Raw genomic sequence first — 9,057 nt, 5'->3', positions numbered from 1 at the left:
GGCCAGCCGAGATTGTCATTCACACTACTAGATCTTGATGAGGCTCAGGTAAGTATTGAGGGGGCTGCGGGCACTGCTGCACACAGAAGGTTTTTTACCTTCATGCATATAATGCATGCCTCTCTGTTTTCAAATTTGATAGATAGTACAGGGAGACTTCTCCCCATACTATCTGTCAGAGGGAGGGGGGCGGTGGATGGTGGCTGGGGCTATGGGAACATGTTAAATGTGCCACCCTAAAAACATTCTCAAAAGGTGAACTAATCCTTTAAGAACTGGATGTCCGGCTTCGGCTGGACATAAGGAACGGTGGTCCACCAGGCCTTTTGGCCAGGAGGACCAAATGGGAACCTTGTCCCTGTCAGGAGCTTCGTGCCCCGAGGGATCAGGGTAGTGGTCCAACCCCTTCGGGGGTAGGACTAAAGCACACCCCTAAGTGCACTTTTTCGTGTGGTGTTCGCACTTGCACTTTTTTTGTGATCACTTACAGGTTTTTTTGTTCTAGTTTGCACGTTTGCGGACTTGAAAAAATCCTTTAAGAAAGGTTAAAGTTAAGGTCCTTATTAGAAGTAGTTTTCTAGTCAAAGTATCTATTTAAGCTGTAACAAAATAGACAAGTTTTGATTTACAAGTTGCTGAAAATCATGGGATTTCTAAGAAATTAAAGTGTATTATCAGCTAGATTCATTCTCACTACATATGCAAACTGTTAACCTGTAATTGGCTACTGCCTAAGACACCACCTATGTTTATTTTAAACAAATATTTAACACTGCAAATAAACTTTGATATTGAGTTGATACATGCTGTGTCTGTTGACTCTCATTATCCCGAGCTTGTGGTGGGAGATCTGATCCAGCAGAAGAGAAACAAAAGTCTGTGGCAGAATAAGCCCCTGGGGTATTATTGGAGAAACCCAACAAGCTTTGATGGAAGTAGTGGGATTCGAACCCATGCCACCACTCCATTTTTCACAGGATAAAAACTGCCGAAAAGATATTATGGCCAATACTAACAAATTCATGTTGTCATTTTCTAAATAAAGGAATGTATTAGCCCAATAGAAGCGATTTGAACTTCCTTTTGAGGAATATGTGACTTAGGGACATGGCTCACTGGGGTAAATGCTGTAGAAGACCTGTCATTAGCTTTGAACAATTGGTCAGAAATGTGAAAAGGAACTTTTTTTTTTGTTGTTGCTCATTGTGAATAACACTTTGATAAATCAGGTCCTCTGTGTCCTCTGATTGCTGATGTTATGGAGCATTATGCTCATGAAGTAGCTATTTTTAGCTCTACTCTTGGAATGGTTTTTACTTTGGGGTTTGGGCCATAACTGATAACTAATGAGCCAAGCTCTACAGTGTTGTGATTGTATGTTTTACTATAGCAAATTTCCAGACAGTGATCGTTTTTATGGAGCGAAAATGCAAATCATCCACAGATGTTGTAAACAGACTTTCAAAGATCTCTCTTTAGACGCTGCCTCTTACACGGTTATACAACATCGAGATTTACATGGGCTGGAAAGCAGATTTACTGCCGTGTCGGTGTATATTTTTATTTCAGCCCAATAAAAATGGTGAAGGGCTCACACTGATTTGGATGCAGTCTCGGCTATTTTCTCTCTTTTTCATTTTCTTCACAACCATCCATCTACGTGGGCTGGGTAAAGCCAAGGCTGTTAATGAATTTTATATCAGAATATAGGCACACGCCTTAGCTTTTACTACAGAGGGCACCAGGGGTGCAACTGCCAAACTGACCATTGAGTTCAGGAGGCCAAAACACAACCCCTACACTGTCTCCCTGATTTCACTGTCTCCCTGATTCCAGAGAAAACAGAAAACACAGACAAGGAAAGAACCAGGCATAGAAAGATGACGATAATCACCCAATCCAAAGGATCGACTGATAATGTTATTTCCATGGGTCCAAACAACACCCTTCTGCCAACCGCCTGTGGAATGGATGATTGAGTTCACAGTGGTGCCTGAGGGAGTCAGATTTTGCCTACAGATTTGACGGTCTTGTGCATAATTTTTATCAGGCCAGGATTAAAAAAACTGTAAAGAAAAATTCTTGTGGACCTGTGAATATGGAATATTTCAAATATTTCATATTTCTATATCCAGTCAAGTGCCACTCTAGGTTCATTTTCATATGCTGACAAGGCTAAACTAAACTGCTGACTAAAAACAAACTTGTTAATAGAGCTCAATGGCTCAAGCTTAAAGTAGCATTAAACATTCACCACAAAATAAGTTTATCTTTTTTTTTTTTTAATTTAGTCTATTTTACACATTTCTTTTTTTTATTGTCTTTAATTGGCAGCAATGTGCATATCATGCCTAACAAGTATGAATTGTGCTGCATGTGGGTTACCCCCAAAACACATGTGCATTCAGCCTTACAGTCTCAAAAGCAAACTGAAAAGCTTATGTTTTGCACTTTCATTAGAATAGCCATAACACTCTGTGGCACTCAGTGTCAAGAATAAATCCTGTATTAAAAATTAATTTGTGTAATGAAAATGGCTTTGTTAAAAATAAAGATATGATATATACTGCACCAAATAAAGAGATCCAGATGTGAAAAAAATCAAAAGAAAGATTATGAACATATCACAAAGTAACTTTATTTAGTGTACTGCCACCTAGAAAATGATTTGACGCCCCCACCCCCACCCCTTCCCTCCTAAAACATTAAAAACCACTTGAAAAGAGAAGGGGGTAGCCACCTAACATGACACGCAAATATGTGTCATATAAATATCTCCGCATGGCACCAACAGGTATGTGGTACTTCCATGGGAGCACCATCGGCTCCGGCTTATTAATGTCTTCATCTGGGCCTTTGGGAGGAAGATTTGGTTTATCCCTCTATCCCATTTAACCTACATGTAGTTAATTGGCTTAGATATATTGATGACGTCCTGATGATATGGGACGGAGACATGGGACAATTGGTTTGCTTTCTTGAATTTCTCAATAAGAATGACAGAAATATCAGGTTAACATATATCGCTGACTGTGAAGTAATTTCATTCCTTGATCTTTCTATTTCAATATGTGAGAATAGATTAATTACTAAAACATTTAGAAAAGAAACAGCAGCAAATACATTGCTACATGCTACCAGTTATCACCCCAAAAGCCTAAAACAAGGTATACCCATTGGCCAATTTCAGAGAATTAGAAGGAACTGTACTAATGAGGTCCAGGATAAAGCTGAATCTATTCAGCTTTATAAAAGATTTAGGGAAAGAGGGTATTCGCATAGGACCTTGAGAAGAGCGAAACAAAGAGCCTCCTATAAAACAAGAAATTAATTAATTTCTAACTGTAAAACTAAAGCGGGTGATAAATGTTTTAACCAACCAGTAAGGTTTATAACAAAATTTGGACAACAATGGAACGATGTTAAAAAGGCCCTACATACACATTGGCATTTATTAACTCAAAACTTTGGAATAGCACAGATAGTTGGAGATAATCCACATATGGTAGCAAAAAGAGCTCAAAATCTGAATGACATTTTAGTACAATCAGAGTTCCAAACAACTCTGCAAACCAACTGGCTAACAAAGCAAACCCGTACTACTGGGATGTTCCCCTGTGGTCATTGTCAAATTTGCCCGTATGTACACAAGACTAACCAATTCTCTAATATAGATGAATCCCAGAGATTTAAAATAAAGAATTTTTATAATTGCTCTAGCAATAAGGTGATCTATATGATAGAATGTCCATGTAAAAAGAAGTATATAGGGAAAACAAAAAGAACTCTTAGAAGAACTCTTAGAACTAGGATAGGTGAACACCTGAGAGACATTAAAAATGAGAATAAATATGGAAATGATAAAGAGAGGGAGAATCTGCTTGCTCAACATTTTAAGGATGTACATGGGGGAAAAACTGAAGGCCTGAAAGTGAAAGGAATTTTCCTGCTAAACATCTCAGCTAGACGAGGGGATTTTGATAAAGTTCTCCTCCAAAAAGAAAAATACTGGATATACACTCCTGATACATTGGTCCCATATGGCTTGAATACAGAACTTAATTTCAAAGTTTTTTTGAATTAAATAAAGGATATACCCTTGATACACCAGACCTAATTGGTCTAAAAATAGAACCCAATTTTAATAGTTTGTTTGAACTGAATAAAAGATCTATTTCAGGATTTAAGTCCTATCCACATTGCCATCTGAAACAAAATAATTTTTTGGTATGTATCTGTCTATTTATGGTGATTTCCTGTCCTTGAAATAAGGCTCTCCTCAATGTCACCAGTAGTTTTGTATAATTTGTGATTTTAAATGTAGTGATGGTTTTCTAACACAAGAGGGCGACAAAAACAAGAATGCACGCAATTAGGGCACTATATAAGGCAATACAATACTAGTCCCCTCCCAGTTCTGACGAAGTCTGCGGTGATTGGCTGACGAAACGCGTCAACGTGATGACATCATTACGCTCGGCGTCTCCATAGGGCACGGTGCCCACGAAGAAGGAAGAAGCGGTTTGCTTCAGCTCCACAACGGAAAGGCAGGAGACATTCTAATTATGATGAGGACATCATCTAAAGCAGCCCGCACATGGCAACCTTGAGTCACAGCCTACTTCCACCGGTGGCAAGTTTATAACCGTTAGGCTAAACGAGGCTTTAGTGCTATCAATATTAACGGGTTACATACCCTCACATTTTTGGAAACCCTGTGCCTATTTACCTCACTTGGGGGAATTTTTTGAACTCCTATTGGAGAAACATCTGTATACTATGCTATATATGTGCTGTGGCATGCTTCTACAGTCTCATACATATTTTCAAGGAACCACATTACTTTCTCACTATTGAGCAATTTTTGTAAACCCAGATTTGGGTCTATATATTTATATATACATAGACTGTATCAACCAGTCTGGACTTTACATATCTACTACCTGGCTGCCCACCCCCATATTCACTTTTTCATCCAGACCTGATCTTATTTCAAGTGAGGAGGAGTCCCCTTGATCTTTTGTATAAATTACTTACTACTATGCATACATTTCCATTTGGGGTGGCTATCCAGGAAGGCCATATATCCATCCTTTCATGATGGTCAAGTTTATGAGAAGGAGGTCATTCTATTCATTGTGGTGGTCACCAAAACAATTTTTGAAGAATGTTCCCCTCATGCAGATACTATATGGAAAATATGGAAATCCTCTGATCTAGTAGTTAGGAACTTTTATTGCCTTATGTGGATTCCTGATTGCCGAATACTATTAGATCTGGAGACGCCAAATGTTTTTAATTCAGTGATTTTATAAAGATTTGTTTACCATGTCTCTGTCTAACCTCAGTATGATCCATGTGATCAAATAAAACTTGTTTGTTAATACTTATTACATTACTCCGCTTGGATTTTCTAATAACCACTCTGCGTGAGCAGTGTTGCACTTGTCACGCTGCTATGTTTTATATTAAAAACCACTGGCCGACCACTCACAGTAAGTATACTGCAAGTGGACATCAGGTACAATCATGTACACGTACGTGACCGTTTTCTTCGCTGACCCATGCTCCCTGCTGTGATTAGACACAACATGAGTTTGATGGGAAAAAAAGTCAAACTACTGGGCGCTGATGTCCATACTTATGACTGAAGTAGCCAAAACGACATGTGGATCAATATCACAAACAGCTCTGTATGATCGCTTCTCGGCCTTTTGGCTAAGATCAAGTGTAGTATCAACCTTGCCTTTAGGGGTGTCCCGGCTTCCAGCTAGGACGTTGAGAAACACTTGTATCTATCCAAGCCATTTGGTCTGTGTGGGGTACCCTCTTCTCGGCCTTGTAGGATCGTCGATTAAATTCGGCTTCACCTACTTGCTGCTATTGGGTTTGAGGCTTAGCCCCCACACAGAACGAGTTTGTGATCTTCCCCCCCCTTGTTCACTCTGCGTTACTACCTCCGGGCAGTAGACGCTCAATAGCCTTTTCAAAGGCTAAGCAAGCGAGAGTGAAGCCGCCGAGGAAGAAGAAGGAGAAGGAACCCGACCAAGATCTCTGGGAAGCCCTCCTGAGAAACTCCTCTGCGCCAAGATGGGGAAGAAACAGACCGTGAAGAAGCCACAGAACGCCGCCCCCGCCAAGACCCCGGGAGAAGCCCCCTCCGCCTCCACCTCCACCCCAGACCGCTCCGGCCCTGCAGACGGTCTCCCTCCCTTGGAGCCCTGGATGAAGCAGACAGTCGTGCTGCGGCTGAAAGAGATGGAAGGCAGAATCCCGGACATGACCCCGGAAGTCTTTGGCAAGAAAATGATCCTTGAACAAGGATTCAGCAAGGCAGAGACCCTGTCGGTGCAGTCCTTTGTGAAAGGTTTGTTCCTTGTCACATTTGTCTCCATACAGGTGTGCAGAAGGTACTGGGAGGCAGTGAAGACCGCTGGACCCGACTCCCTCTTCCGAAAGTTCGCTGCGAACTCTCCCATTCAAAGGGACGAAAGAAGGATCACGGTGTCCATGAGGAACCCTCACGTCCCCGGCAGAGACATCGCCACCTACCTCCAAAGGTTTTGTGTCGTGTTGAAGGACCCAGTCCGGATACTAGACACCAACGGCTTCTGGACTGGTAAGTGGGCTGTGTTTTGCAGGCTACTAAGAGATCGTCCCGCTGGAGATCTCCAACACCTGCAACAGTGCTTCTCCCTGGGATCGTCATCAGGACTCCTACACTACCCAGATCTACCCCAGTCATGCCGCAGGTGCGGCCAGCCGGGGCACGAGGGTAAGGAATGCAGTGTGCTTTCTTGTAGGTTCTGTAGGTCTGCAGGTCACGAGACCAAGGATTGCCCGAGGTCCAGAACCTGCAACCTCTGTGGACGGTCAGAGCACGTCTACAGAGACTGCCCAGAAAGAAGCAGGACGTACGCTGGGGCCCTGAGCAAGGGCCCTGTCACCAAACCAGCGCCACAGAAACCTCCAAAGGACCCGGGTAAGAGGAACCCCCCCCAGGTCCCAGGTCCCCCTGCCCCAGGTCCCCCTGCCCCAGGTCCCCCTGCCCCTGGTCCCCCTGCCCCTGGTCCCCCTGCCCCAGTTCCCCCTGCCCCCCCTCCCGCCCCTGCCCCTGGCCCCCCTGCCCCTGGTCCCCCTGCCCCTGGTCCCCCTGCCCCTGGTCCCCCTGCCCCGGGTCCCCCTGGTCCCCTCGCCCCTGGGCCCCCTGCCCCTGGCCCCCCTGCCCCGGGCCCAGTTCCACCTCCCCCTGACCTGTCCTCACAGGAGGACTTCCCGCCCCTTCCCCCTGTCACCCCTGTCAGCAACTCTGCGACGGGATACAGGAAGCGGAAGAAGGAGCAGGCTAGCCCGGCGGCGGAGGACTCCTCCTCTGCCACCAAGCGGCCTGCCGTCCTCCAGAATGTCGCAGGTCCCGACCCCGTGGGGGAAGACCTCGACACGCTGGAGGAAGAAGAGGTGGAAGAAGAGATGGCTCTGACCCAGCTGGACCCAGATCTCTCCACCGACTTCGATGAGGTCCTCAACGAGGTCCTCAATCAGATTGGTCTGGGCCAAGACACTTGTCAGGCTGCAGAAGTCACAGAGGTCGCCCCCCCTCTCCAGGGGAGGTAAGCACAGCCCCTGCCGACTAACCCCTTCATCTCTTTCCCATGATGGCTGAGATCTCTATCTTTTCCATTAATGTGAGGAGCATCAAGGATGCGTCTAGGAGGCAGACTGTGCTGACCTTTCTCTCCACTCAGCAGAGTGATGTGTACATGCTTCAGGAGTGCGCACTTCCCCCTCTGAGGAGGTACACTCATTTGTCCTCCCAGTGGACCCACGGTCCCTCCTACTGGTCTGGGGGTGGCGATTGCAAGTCCGCAGGGGTTGCGGTTCTTATCAGGGGAGGACGTTTCACTGTTGACTCCGTCCATGAGCTCGTCTGCGGCCGCCTTCTGGTCATAGACGGTTCGTGGGCGGGGGAGCCCGTTAGGCTCATCAACGTGTACGCCCCCCCGGATAAGAACGCGCGGCTGGAACTTTTCCAAACCCTGCGGACGCAACTCGCCACAACGAGAACAGTAGTAATCGGCGGTGATTTTAACTGTCCGATAGAGGAGGATGGGCGCAGCTCCAGCATGTACGCAAAACTCGACGCCACCTCGAAGCTGCTCCGGGAGATGATTGCGGAGGCTTCCCTGCGAGACGCAGTGGGATCCGTGGGGCGAGGTTCCGTGAATTACTCATGGAGCCGCCCCGATGGATCTGTGCGCTCCAGGATTGACTTTGTGCTCACTTCCAGGGCAGTCAGGCACCGCGGGTTCTCCATGGTTCCCTGCTTTTTCTCTGACCATAGGGCCATTCACTTTCAGGGTGATCTGGGAGAGGGCTTTGCCCCGGGCCCAGGCTCCTGGAAGCTGAATTGCACCCTGCTGGACGATGAGGAACTGCTAGAGGAGCTCAGGGAAACCTACGGTGCCTGGCGAGAGGAGAAGTCTTTCTTTCCTAAGGTTAGCGACTGGTGGGAGTTCGTGAAAGTCAAGCTGCGCAGCTTCTTTCAGGCCAGGGGACGCCAGCAAGTGTGTGCCAGGAGGAAGGAACTCAGGAGGCTGCAGCGTCAGCTGCAGTCCCTGCAGGACCTTCATCACTGTGGCTGGGACGTGAGGCAAGACCTGGAGGACACCAAGAAGTGCTTGAAAAAGCACTTTGAGGAAGAATCCAGGCACATTGTCTTCCGTGCCAAGGTGGAGCATCTCGAGAAAGGTGAGAAGTGTAACTCTTTCTTTTTCAGGAAACTCCACTCAGGACACACTCCCCTGTCGGAACTGCGCGACAAGACTGGAACGCTCCAGAAGGGGAAGGAGGCCGTGATGGAAGTGGTCAGCGACTACTACTCCGACCTCTACTCCCCCAAAGAAACAAACTCGGACGCGGCCGACAGGTTCTTGTCAGGTATCTCTAACGCTATTGATCCTGCAGGTTTGTCGGCTACCAACGCCCCCTTGACGTTGGAGGAACTGCACTCTGCCGCTAAATCCTTTAGGGAAGGCAGGACCCCGGGCTGCGACGGTC

At 46.2% G+C, this 9,057-nt stretch overlaps 1 pseudogene; it reads left to right on the top strand.

The window, feature by feature from the left end:
• Positions 1–5,698: 5,698 nt before the first annotated feature.
• On the top strand, positions 5,699–5,904 carry LOC149449956 (U2 spliceosomal RNA; annotated as a pseudogene).
• Positions 5,905–9,057: the final 3,153 nt, after the last annotated feature.

The sequence above is a fragment of the Staurois parvus genome, unplaced genomic scaffold, assembly GCF_062004578.1.
Source record: "Staurois parvus isolate SC_StPar_1 unplaced genomic scaffold, SC_StPar_1.0 ptg000592l, whole genome shotgun sequence".
Lineage (NCBI taxonomy): Eukaryota > Metazoa > Chordata > Amphibia > Anura > Ranidae > Staurois > Staurois parvus.
Note: the sequence above shows the minus strand (reverse complement) of the source record. Positions and strands in the feature narration are given on the sequence as shown.